This window comes from Symphodus melops, assembly GCF_947650265.1.
Source record: "Symphodus melops genome assembly, chromosome: 1".
NCBI classification, from domain to species: Eukaryota; Metazoa; Chordata; class Actinopteri; order Labriformes; family Labridae; genus Symphodus; species Symphodus melops.
Window position 1 is genome coordinate 10,122,220 of NC_136691.1, and position 14,224 is coordinate 10,136,443.

General features: G+C 38.3%; 1 protein-coding gene across 1 annotated transcript in view; it reads left to right on the forward strand.

Annotated features, from left to right (window-relative positions):
* Positions 1 to 14,224, forward strand: part of mettl24 (methyltransferase like 24) — a 42,258-nt gene that overhangs the window by 6,910 nt on the left and 21,124 nt on the right. The gene's annotated exons all lie outside the window — the stretch shown is intronic.

A 14,224-nucleotide genomic window follows, 5' to 3' on the forward strand; every position in this document is an offset into this window, starting at 1 on the left:
TGATCTTGAATCTGTGTAGTAGGAGACAGAGCGGCTCAATAAGGAGCTTTGACTGCTTCTCTGTGAGTTACTGGCTTAAAGCTCAGTAATCCCAGGAGGGTGGTGAAGGAAGAACAGGCAGCAGAATCGATGCATGTTCAATAAGAACCTCTGAAATGCGCTGAGGTCTAAAAAAGAAAAAAAAAAATCTGTCACCAGAGATTCTAGCAGAGCAAAGCTGAATTGATGTTCAATTTCTGCAAATACTTCCCCTCTGGCTGTTTTTGCATCATTTTAAAATCTATACATACTGAACTCTAACAAAGACCCATTCAGATGCAATGTCTAGCAGAACAAACACAGCTATTCACACACTCTCAAAGAGCTCGATCTTTGACCTATGAAGGGTGTGTTAATGTGCAAGCATTATACGAAGCTCCCACTTCCTTCTTTAGCTGCCCCTTTGTGCCTTTTAATTTTCCCTCTGCCTTTACTCTGAGACATTTTCTCACATTTCCCTTTTGTTTCCCCGACTAACAGATCAACCTCTTTCTTTCCTTGATCTTGCTTTCTTCTCTCACTCAATCCCCCATTGTATCCCTTTGCACTGTTTCTCTTCTCTCACTTTGGGGTAAGTGATGCTTGTTTCACTTTTGTTTTTTAAATCTTTAATGAGCTAAACCAACTAGAGACTGAGGAGCAAGAGCACTGGTTTTTAAAATGCCATGAAATCACTGCAGGGCTGTTTTGCCACACCAAGAAACGGGCACTCATGTGCAATCAATATTACATACCACCATATGCTCACTCTGCCTGCTTCGCAACGAAAAATGTGTCACATAAGATGCCCTGAAGGGGCCCTGATGAAATATCTGTGTCATATGCTGCTGCTATTTAACTCCTCATCTTTACACCTCTTCTATTTTCTCTCTTTCTTTTTTTCTTTTCTTTTTTTTTTACGATTTCAGCTTTCATCTGAGCATATCGCTGTTGCTCTTTCCTTCTGTCATGCTACTTCGTTCTCCATCCCCTCATCCCCACTCGTTCTTTTTTATTTCTCCTATCTGTCTCAATGTTGAAACTTAGGTCTCCACTTTTTTTTAATCACTGCATTTCACTTTTTTCCTCTCCCTGGTGAGCTCTTCTCTCAGCACTTAGTCATGCGTTGTAGATGAACGTAATGCATTGGAGTTATTGGACTTCAACCTGACATTCAGATTAAAGTTCATTTTTTGGTAAACAGGTTTGAGGAATAGTCTCAAAGTCTGCACCCTGCCATTCCGCATTCAAGAGTTTTTTCAGCCTCCAAGACAATGTATCTGGCATGAGATTGCATCCCTTTGTGGAGAAGTGTTCATACAGTTTGAAATACTGTATATTTTTTACTTTGACATTTGTACATCTCTTGCCATAGTGGTGTGCTTTTTTCGTTCAAGTGTTTCTACTGTCAACAGCTTGTGAAAATAACTAATTAGGATCCTGCAGAGCGTCAACATAAATAGCAGCTGCATCTCAAAATCATCTTTTTATAAGCTGCTGTACTGTCACAACATCTACTGGAATACTAGTCATAGATGTGCAAATTATATGCAATTCTATAAGATACCTGTGTACAAAAACACATTTAAGCAATAGGAAATAGCAGTTGAAAAGCAAATCCCTTCGGCTAAGATTTATTTGTGGGGTTTTATGCCGTTACTGGCGATTATTATTATATTATTAGGACAGGTTGACAACCATGATTGGTTGGTTCTGCAGATCAAATTCTCATAGTGTTGTGATTTGTAGTGAATATGAAAACCATCAATAATCAAGACCCTGAAATGTTGGAGTGCTATGGACATGTTTTTGTGTTATGAACATCCCCTGTTGAGAATACAATGGTAGAAGCTTAACTGTGTCTGTTAACTGAAGCAAACAGACACTTCTAAGAAATGTTGAATGCCAGCTGTTAATAGCATCAAATGTAGATGTGTTCAAATGAATAAAACATTATACCTGTCTTGCTGACTAGGTCATGTGAGCTTACTTCATCACATCAGATAACGATATATTCTCTTAGAAATGATTTAGTTGATTGATGACATTTCTAAAGCTGATCAATGAGTAGGAGACACTGCTTCACAGCACAACACCAGCTGCTCCTGTATCTGTACTGCAGATGGAAAATGTCAAAAGTAAAAAAAATGTGAGGCTCTTTTTGAGCAAAATGAATCAAAAAAATCATTCAGACAGGCAAAGCTCTTCTCAGAAATAATTCAAGAAGCTGACAGGTGACAGGGCTGACTGCTGCTGACAGATTCTCTCGCCCTCCACAATGTGTGTGTGAGAGAGAGAGCCTTAGGGTCTGTTTTTGTAATAACCAATCTAAAGGAAATCTTATCTCTTAGCTGTCAGACATCAACATAAACTCACTCACACACGCCCTCTTTAATCGTTTACCTCTTGCAGGCTTTCTTCCCCGCTGTGTAAAGTAGAGGGGATGAGTTAGTAAATAATAAACGGACAGAAAATGTGTTCAGATAAACAACAGCAGCAGGGATGAAGATAGACACCACACCAAACGGTAAAAGAAAGACTGAAGGGAGAGGACACAGCATGCACCAATGACTCAGTGCATCATCACTCCTGTCAAGCCTCCTGAATTTAACACTAAATACTGCCTTTAAGTCACAGTGACGCATGCACACACAATACATTCATACTCCAACGCATTTCTTTATTTCAAGCTGACAACTATAAAGAGACTAAAAAAAAAGAAGAAGCTGCAGGTGGCTCAAAAATCTCACGAAAAACATGTAAATGCAATTGATACTTTCCTAATGCTATTGTTTGGAGAGAAAATACTGCTTATGACTTGTAGAATAAGATACACCCAGTGAAGGCAAATAATATTTTCAATAAATCAATATCAAGGGTAATAAACCAAAACAGATCCTACAGTTATGCTAACAGCTGGAAGGGCTTTATGAAAGCACTAAACCATAAAATGCTGACATATTTCATTGCTTCAATTTTTAGCATGCTCATGTTTGCTAATAGGCATCAGCAGTTTGCAACATAATCACAATCATGTGATTACATTTTAGAGTCACAAGGGTTCATTGTGGTTCGATGGATGTTGATATCAGTTTGATCTGCTGCGTCAGACATTGGACATCTGATAATTCAGCTTTAGCTTGATGAGAATGGTATTGGGTCCAGATAACAGCCACCAAAAGAGACAACAAGATATACATCCGATGAGGTTTACAGTTAGACGCTAATGTACGACCTTCAGTAAGTGGCGTAACAAGCTGTTAGGCTTACCGTAAATATTCAGTAAACAGGCTACCTGTTTGGCTTGTTGGATTTTGAACCACATATTCTAAAGTCAGATGTTATATTTTAAAGTCAGACAATGACCATAGTCTTTATTATCCATTCTGACCAAACCACCAACAAATAGTTGGGTTACAAATCCTACAATGGTAAAAGCCTAACTCATAAATATTACATGTGCATGTGGTTTGGAAAGCACTGATTTACTTTGTGGGTCAATCCTGGAAAAATTTAAGTTTAGTATTGTTGAGAGTAAGGCAAATACGGCACCAACAGGATCCATCTTGAACTTGCAGTGAACTACAACAAGTGCCCCTTTACTCCTCATAAAGTCAGACATCTTCAAAGTGTGAAACTTTTCTGTGCAATGAGAGAAACATTTTGGAACAGGAAAATTGTGCCTCGTGCCCCGAGTGCAAATCCAACAGATTTCTGTATTCTGTTGGTATTCACTGCTTAGTTTGCTCCCTGCTAAAACCGCTATGCAAGTATATCAATTCTTTTAAAGCTCTGCATTAAAATATGATTTTCTTAACTCGTTCATCCCAATGCAAACTATTGATGTAAGTCAAGTACAAACATCGCCAAATTAATGTGTAAAATAATTATTAATGCTTAACTGATTAAAATAAAGCCCCCCATGTTTATCCATCTAATCATTTCTCCTTGCTTGTTCCTCCTATTAGAGAACGTACTGTAGGTACTGTGAGCGTTTGAGAGCTGCATAGCCAGAAGAATTCTGTGCAAGACTCAATCAGAGGGTTCTCAATCATAGGCAGCTGTCATTCACGTCAGACACACTCAATCTGAAATCACAAGCATCAACCATGCTTCCAGAACGTTCTCCAAGTTTAAAAGATTGTATGACCTGAAACAATAAAACAGACAACTGAAACAGTCAGGGATTTCAATATAACATTGTCTCCTCTGGGATCTTGTTTTACACAGCAAGTAATTAAGACATGTCGACTATTAAAACATCAAACTCTTAATTATACTGTTGGTGTTGGTAACATAATTAGACAACTAGATGTTTGTATTTGGTTTCAATGGCCTAGGAAAAGAAGCATTCAGGAATCAAGGAGAAGGGAATTAACGAAGCACTCTAATGACCTGCTGACTTGTGTGTTTGGATGAAGGAGAATACTTTTGGTTCACCCAAAGTGCCAATAGTAGCCGACACTTTCGCGTACACCAATAGTAGTCTACACTTTAAGTCAGAAGATTTTCTTTAATTTGACCTGACACAAGTTCTTTTAGCCACGAGGCAAGCATTAATTACTCTGGCCCAAATAAGCTTTAGTGTAGTTCCAAATTAATGCTTGGATCCTTAACATTCATTAGTCCAGAACAAAAAAACAGAAAAGGCCACTTTGTGCAGTCTGTGCCAACCACTACCAGCCGCATTTAGGCCCCCAGTGGAATTTGTAAAGCAGAAACTCGCTGACCTTGGTCTCGTCTTAGAAAGCTGAAAGACCTCCACTTAACAGAGAAATAAAGAGAGAGAGAAAGATAGATAGAGAGAGGGAGGCTTATTTCCCCAAATAACGAGAGGGGTTGACTTCTGTAATCCCGAAGGTGTGACTGGAGTCAGTTCTCAAAGATCTCTAACCTCCAACTGGGGTGTCTGGGGAACCATGAAGTCACAAGGAATAAATGGCTGGGAATCTGACATGTCACCGGGAGCACTTTACTCCTTGAATTGAAGCTAATAATCCCATTGATAAACAGTTTCTCTAGTGTGGTTGCCCTCCACACATAGACTACTTTATACTGCATACGTTTTATTGACAGATTCAACAGATCCCCATCCCCCCCCCCCCCCATTTCAGTCCTTATGCTTATAGCTAACGGTTCAGAACTAAATGGTTTTTGAATTTGTAGACTTAGTCTCTTGAATTAGCAATCAAAAATAATCACACCACGGCTTTAAGGTTGTCTGAAACTGCCCCATGTACTGCAAAATATAGTATTAATTTGTATGCAAAAATAGGAACAAAGTAAACTAAACTTTATAATCAGAAGCACCATTACAGATTGCATATGTATTGCAAATTGAAATAATTCCAAGCGGATTATATCAAAGTGTATGTTTGAGCAGCTAAGCATTTTCATTTCTTATATTACTGGATCGTTAAACCTCATTGAGGTAGCCTCACCCCCTTTAACACGCCAACCACCTAGGAGAAGTAAACACCTATTCATGTGCCTACAGCCTTTCCAACCCCAAATAAGACTAATGCTTTAGTGTAACAAATACCAGACAGAATTAAATCTTTGACACATTATAGAGGGAAGAAGAACAAAGAATCGTTTCAGGTAATCAATCGTCTTCTCCCTACAATTTTTAATTTATAAGTATTTCATTTGCACCATGTAAAGATTTACAGCCTTTTTGAATATGAGAAACAGCTGGGAGTATTTGCTGAGCTAACTTGGAATTAACAACACATGTTTTGTGTCTCATATAAGATATAATTAAGGATGCCAAACAAAACCCTTTTTTATAAAAGTGTCTTGCTTGCAGAGTTGAGCCCTAAATGCCTGTAATTCACTCTTTACATTTAAAGATATCCATACATATCCAGCCTCAAACAAGATGATCAAAACCACATGTTGCAGATGAGGAAACAGATGCTGTTCAATGCACTTCATGTCATTGACTTTATAAACAGTGGGTCTCTTGTGTGTGTGCTTACCAGTATCACACAAAGACTCCCACTGGAGGGGGAAAAGTCAGTGTCAAACTGTCAAGTCCAGAGTCTCTATCGCACAATACTCCCCTCAGACGTGGACGCCTTGTCTGGGACATTCCACAAAGTTCTCAGCCTTCTTTCCAGCCGATATGAATGAGTGCATTGACCTCTGAAATGGGACCTCCTCACTCTCATCTTTGCAACTCACCTACACTGGGCTATCCATGTTCCAGCAAACTGAGAATTGTGTGGCACCAAGAAGCCTACAGTTTGTTTGTGTTGTAGCCCAATTCCATTGCACTTTAGGTACTTGTGTCTGGTTACAAAGACAACAAAAGCAGCACAGGCAGCCAGTGAGCCTCAAGAATGATCACATTTAGAGCTTGGTGTTGCTTTCAGCCTTGTTTTTGTATGAATATTGCTGGTTTTCTGTTTAAAAAAAAAAAACAGTTTCTACAGTGTGTATTCAATAGCTGAACATGAGAGAATGGAAATCACACAGAGAGGAAGGCACTGAATTGGAAGATTAAATTAGAAATACATTCACAGGCTGACGGCTTGCAGAGACACTACTGTTTGGTCATAATGTGGGCAGGAATCCAAGCTTACAAAACAACCAAGAACACGTTCAATTACATTATGAAATGGCAACACACACACACACACACACACACACACACACACACACACACACACACAAACGTACATATATATATACATAATTATTTATGTGTATTTTCCCATTCAGTTATCATTTAAATGTAAGAATCTAACTCACAACATGGCAAAACAATGCAACATAATAGGAGAAAATAACCACCTATCTTTAACCACCGTACTGCAATTTTCTCTGTTTTTCCATCACCATTTAAGGCAGTAAATGTCATATGGTACCCAGAGTGCTCCCTCTGCTCTTCCCAACTAGACATTAGAAAAACAGATCTCAGATCTGGGATATTGTCCAAGAAGACAGGCGCACACTTGCAACGACGGACTCACACTCTCCGACACACAAGCAGGTTTAAACAGCGAGACTGCGAACAATAAAAACCCATCTGTCGCTTGAGACTGCGGCCAAGAAGTTGGCTCCGTTCAAACAAAATGTGATGATGTCAGACAACAACAGTGGTGTCAATCAATTTATATCTGTGTCTCACCTCTTATACAACCACCTCATACCATCTGGTGATGAAAAGAAACATTTGTGTATGTCTGTGTGAATAAGTATGAGTGAAGGTGCTAAAAGTGAATGGAAGTGGGCTGTGTTTCCAAGGCAACAGCCAATCCTATAGAGATTTAAGTTGATTGTACATGCCATGACACGTCAAAGGACTCCAGAGAACATGTTGGCTTTCATGGGTATGCTTGTTTGTTTACGTATGGAAAAAAAAGGGAACATAATATATTGCACAAATGCAAATGGCTGGCCTTGTTTACCTTTACCAGGCAATGTAAAGAAAGCGCTGGAAATGAGCTGCAATCATAACAGCATGCTCCGTTTACGCCATTATATGGAACAGCACTGACTACTTTGCATTCATTTTTCAAGAATTCATAAGCAAGTGTTATGAAATGTATGTCCTTGTCACTCAAAGCAACCAATAATGTCCCTTTTAATGCTAACATATTCTGATGGCTGCTGCTCTGATCCAACTTGTAAAGTGGCTCTTTTCTGTAATACGGTTTCATGTCATATCACTTCCTCTATAATTAAGGGCTGCAAAAATGAGTTGGATCTCTGGGTTCAGCACGGATTGTTTGGGATGTTTCAGCAAAGCATCTTGGGGTGCGATGAACTATACAGCAGCTTTGTAAAGCTGACACAGCTAACAGACATGCTTTGATTTAAGAACGAAACCAATCTCTGAACCTATTGGTTCACCTCAGACTATGTTGTGACAGCACAGCCCCCGGGGAATGCAAGGTACTACTAAAGGCCTCTCAGTGCATCAGCTACGAGTTAGAGATAGATGTGTTATCCACACTGACTTTTTCTTCTACAGCCAATGCCAACACTGCTGGACAAAACTACTAATACTAAAACAGAAACCAGAATACTACAAAAGCCAAAAACATGGTTGCTTGCCAACAGATTTTGTGTTCATGTGCAGAATCTGGTTATAGAGAGCAGATAGACACACAATGGGGCTGCCTTGTATGTGATGGCACAAATTGCTGAATAAGAATGAACGCCAGTTGGTCAATCAGCTTTCATTTAGCAATTCAAATCCTCAATTTTGAATGATACTCAGAGGTTAATTCAATCTCAGCCACTGTACAATAAACATTCAAAGAATATTTCAGTTACACACACAAGTTAGTCTCTCTCTAACAGTTGATGCAAACCAGATGTGCGCATGTTAGACATCTATGATAGAAAAACAGGACAGAGAGGAGAACAATCTCTAAATGTTCCATCTACACCATCTGTGCCTCAACCTCCAATTTTAGTTTTTTGTCCACTCTTTTCACACACACAAACCATTTACTTCCAAGCTCTGCTCATGTGTCTCTCCTCTCCTCTGCAGTCATCTTTTTCTTCACAGCATCACTCTGCCTTTGAGACTGAGGCTAAACTCCTCTGAGATTACCACCGTTATTAAAAAAGATCAGCGTAATCCTCCCCTTTAATTCTGTTATACCCTCTCCTTCTCTCACTGTACCTCAGCTGTGAGCTGGGCCTGTCAGAAGAGTCAAAACAACACCGGAGGAAGTGGAGACAGCTTGGTCTGATCAGAATAAAACAGTCTCCATACCTCTGATTTGTCAGAACGATGGTGCTCAGAAAAACGTCTTCATGTTTGGTCAATCAATAGCTAAAATATGAAAATATCCATTCACAGTGTACATTTTAAATCTTTTCTTTGCTGTTCAAAATAATCAGTATAGAGAAGTGATATTATCAAGATTAATAAATCTTCTTAACTCTTTGGTGGAAAAGTTAATGAGTTAATCAAGTTTTCTGGCACATATTTGCAGTTAAAACTTAACAGCATCTTCAAAGGATAAGGAAGATGATATACGATATTGTTTCTGTGCAAACAAAAACCATGAAAAGGCTAAAACAAAGCTGAACCCAGAACATGACATGTTCCTCTTCAGACTAGTCTATCACTGTCCAAAACATTTAAATAAAACACTTAAATGGAGTATGAATGTGAATGAATGGGAATTAGATGCATCTGATGGTCACCTTACATAGCAGCCTCTAAAATCAGTGGGTAGTTGTGATTTGCAGTGTAAAGGACTGTGAGTGTTCAGAAGACCAGAAGGTGCTATACAAGCTTCAGTCCATTTAGCATTAACATTGAACTAATATAGGATATATATAATTCAACAGCTAGTGTTTCAAATGTTTATTAATTTGCATTGTGGGGGCCATATGGAAATGTTGTTTAAGATCACCACAGAGCAAGATTAGGAGTTGTTGTGCTTTGCTACTCACCATTCAGGTCAGTCTATCATTTGAGTAATTTAAAGAGACATGGTGGGGTAGGCTGGTGGGAAAATATTTTTAAATGCAAAAGGAAAGAAATGTATTATAAATTATAGCCTACCAGTTTTTTTTAATTTTCATTCAGTATCATTTATCAATGAAAGTTTTTTTGTTCATAAATTCACAAGTTGAGTTTAAATCTGCGGATGCTTTTTGGTGTTTGACTGCACGTGTGAAACCTGCTCAGCAGCGCATTTTTTTGGAACTATGGTTTGTCTCCTTTGAAGCCATTAAATGCACTTGCCCCTCTTTTGATTAACATTTACCACAAAACAAGCTTCACGTTTGCAAAGTGTTTCAGAGATTCTCATCTTCAGTTGGAACAAATTACTTTTGGGCAGACTGCCACAGAGCGAGAGGGGAAGTTAGAAAAAAAACAGGAAAACACAATAATTGCTTTGGTATTTTCACAGGATTTGTTCATAGTCAGAACAAATATTGAATCATATACTTTGTATCCTGTAATGGCACATGGATTGTAAAAAAATGGAACATCTTATCGAGAACTCTTCAGGGCAGTGGGTTCCTTTTTCATCTTTGAAACTTTTAAACGTCCTCTGATGCTCATAAGATAGTAGTAATAAATAATAATAAAAAGTTTAAATTCCATCAGCACTAACAACTGGTTGTTTAACCAACACACAATGAGTTCTTACAGTATATTTTGCTTCAATGACTGAGCCTTCTAAATTAATTAAACAGAGAAAAGGCACTTCCATCATTGCAATTATCTGGTGAAATATTTAAATAGTTTTTGTTTATATTTAATCTGAATGTTTGATGGAAGTAAAACAATGACTTTAAAGCCATCAGAAACACTAGTGTCATTCATATGGATAGATGTCTTTTAAGCTCTTAGTCCTTAGCATTACTGGAAGAAAAGATTCTCAATTTTCCCTAATTAAACATACATCTCGGACTCTCACCTGGCTTCACTGATTATAGGAGCTCATGGAGACTAATGTGAATCGGCTGCCTACTGTTTGATTGAACCACTGCTTCCCTGCATGCTCACACATTCAATGCATGTCTTCTCGAGCTTTATTTGGCACTGCTGTGTTTTCAGCCGAGCTGAAAATATAACCTGTCAAAGAACATTTTCCAAACTTCTAGATGTTCCACAGTGTTAAAGAAATAATCTTCACACTGTTAAATTCACAGTTTCGACCTTTGCTCCGTACAGCTTGGCTGTATTTTTCTGAAGCATCTCCAGCCTGGTGAGAGTAATTGTAAAACGTTAACTTAGTTGATTCTTAAAAGAACTACACACTGTAAAGCCTCCACTGCTGAGTGATCAATCTCCAACTGACAGTTCATTGAAGACATTTTATTGACTGTAGCTCCTTAAATATGCTCTGAACAGAGTGAACACAGGATTTCACCGCTCTTTTCTGTGAATATTGCAGCTTAAAATGTCAGATTTTGTGGAATTTTGTAGAAAGTTGCCATCCAAGTAACAAAGTTTGAGTCATTCATTGTGTAACATTTTACACATAAATTACGAGTGACATGGAAGAGCCCTCCAAAAGCGGTTACAAGCTGTTTTGTCCTCTGATATCACTTCTGCCAATGTCTTTCAAGGGGGTCAAATAAAATGTTTAATAATCACTCCATATTATTCTAAGTAAGAAATTATATATACCCAGCGTGCTCCCTTATCAGCTGGGTTCTTAAATAACAAAATATTGTGTATCATATAGGGCTGGGAATCTTTAGGTGTCTCAAGAATCAATTTAAATTTGAGTCTTGGGGTTTCGTTGTTTTCGATTCAAAACAGTTTTGGATTCATGATTCAAATTCTATTTTTGAATGACTAAATACTTCAGGATCTACTCCGGTCATCTGTGAGACTGACTGAATTTCTTGCTGCTCCATTCGACATTCTACCAAGTGAAAGATTTGGTCTTAGCAATAAGCAGGAAGTGACTGATTAGCCAAAAAAAACTATTCTATTTTTTTCTTACTTCTAGTATTACATTTATCGTTTTGTAGACTGACACACAGTTTTTTTCCCCGTATTTGCTTTACCTATACTGGAATTTCCTTTCAAATTAAGAGCACCTGTGTTTTAAGTTTAAGTAACAGAAAATATTCTCACCTCCTTCAGAAAACTGCTTTAAAAATTGTTATTCAAGTTCAAGTTCAAGTTCAATGTTGTTTATTGTCAAATATGCTCCATGTTAAACATACAGCACAGATGAAATTGCAATCCCCCAACCCCAGTGCAAACCTGCAGTGCAAAAGAAGAGCACTAAAAACTAGCAATAAAAAAAAAAACAGTACTATAAAACAGATAACTTAACTAAAGACATTTGGACAACAAATAACGAACGACAGACAATCGACAGACAAGGGCACTTGTGAGTATTTCACCATGAGGTAGTATGTATGTTGTTATTGTTTTTTTTTAAATAATAAACACCAACAACAGATTAATAGTGCCATATAAAGTTAGAGGTGAACAACAAATCTTCTTCAAACCCATGTCACCTGCTACCTCACACTTTTGGCTTCTTCTGTTCCACCTAATGTGTTCTGACAGACAGTCCTCCTGTGTTTTATCTACTCATCTCTTGTTCATCCATCCATCCTTTTCTCCCTGGGGGATTATTCATGCTTGGCCTGGCTGCTCACACCTCTCTAACACCAAGCTGAGAGGCACAGATCCTCTAACACACTGGGCTCCATCAAGACATCCAGGCCATACAGAAACATCCCCTTAACCGAGCAATCAAAAAAAGAGGGTGGAGATGTTAAAAAAAAAAGTCTGTTTGTATCCCTGGGAAATAAAAGTAGAGGAGAAGACGTATCACCACATTAATTCGATGAATCTGTTTATTTAATTGGAAGTCAGTTTGTTTCCACTTAGAGTAAATGTTACTTTTAAAATAAGAGTCAAACAATTAACAACCAACGCTTCAACTGCTCAAACAATTAACTCAAGCTGTTTTCAAAAATTGCTGTCAGAACTTTTACTGACATGAACACGCACTATTTACTCTTAGGACCACTATAATGAATCCTTGCAGCCCAATTTATCACTTATTGGCCTACTTCAACTGAAGATTAGACTCCTTTCAACACTTCCACTTTGCTTTAAACATTTCATCGAGCTCTCTAAGAGCAAATAGTCAGCACTAAGCACACATTTTCTCCCAGATGTCATTGCAGCGACAAATTCCAATCATTTCACTTGAACCAACAATTACCTGTTTCATCACTGACACTCTCTGATTCTGTTCCATGCTTGGAGCGAAGCAACCTCCTTATTACTGAATCTTTAACCTGTTTAGTCGCTTATTCTTCAAATGCTGCTTCAACCTGCCAGTTAGCTGTAAGCCGATGTGTTTGACTGCCACTTCAACGGCTTGCCACAGTTCTACTTGGTACAGTGCTACTGTAAAATAACCAAAGGGAACGTTTTCAGAGGTGAGCACAGACACATTTTCTTTGTTCAATTTAGTAATAAAGTTTCAGCTATTACCACCAATGTGAAAATTATGCACTTCAACTGACCTCCACTTCATATCGTTTAAAGTCTTTCTTAAACGTCTCAGTAATTAAAAGGAGATCCATTATACTCACTTTCACTCCTAATTATGTCAGCCTGTGACCCCTATTGAGTCGCGCTTTGAGATGTGTAGCTCAAAAACCTCTTCATTTATCTTGTACTGGCTACAGTATAATCCCTGAAACCGTTCATTTCAGCTGCTGTCTCTTATCCCTACATTTCTCTGGAGCTCTGTTTACAGTCACGTTCGAGTGCACTTCTGGGTGGGCGTGTGCTTGAAAGAGTTGCGGGTTGGGCATGTGCAACAACTTTTGTCTCTGCTTTGCTTCAATATGTCAGCTGAACCTGACATCAAGTTCTGGACAAGTCTTGTGAAGTTCTCATAATTTCTCGTTCAGAGCAGTTAAACCTCCTCCAGTGATTATGCAAACAAAAAACTATGCTGAGGTTTAATTTGAGCATCAAACAATTGTAACATTATGTATGTATTAAAATATGGAGGAGAATGATAGATCTCCTTTAACCAAAAATCAGCTGCAAATGCAATACTTTTTTCACCTTGCTTTTGGCCACTTGGTCTTCAAATTCACTCAGAGTGAAACTAAAACCTAACTTTCCTCACTTCAATTCACTTTCTACCATTGCATCTTATTTCATTCATCCCTAGCTGCTATTTCTCCCGTTGAGAGAAATGGGCAACAAACTTTCATTACTCACACCTTTTCAAATGTTTCAATTGCACATTTAAATCATCAGGAACACTTTCAAACATGTTGCCTCTTCTATCTCTCCGTGTCATTGTATTGACTCACTATTTCCAATTTTCTATCCTACCACTCATGTCAAGGCAAATTCCTGGGCTGCTCTTGCTGTGGGTGTAATTATAGCAAATGTCATGGGATGAAGGTGTACAAAGCCGAGGCTCGACAGCTCTCGGTGATGATCTGCATGTTTGTTATTAACACTGCTTACCTCTGCGGTCCCTGAGGTGCTGAGGACTTGTTTAGTTGCTTCACTGAACATGGAGCTTAACACAAATCCCATCAGCACAAAGTGATGATTCAGCAGTAAGTAAAAGCTCATAGGCGAGGAAATGTTTGCAAAAACACACACACTCTCTCTATTTTAAATGTAAGTTTAAGCTGTATGAAAAAAAACGATAGATTAGAAAAGCATATTTTTCATCAAAATATCTTTAAAAAATATATTAATTATTGTGTC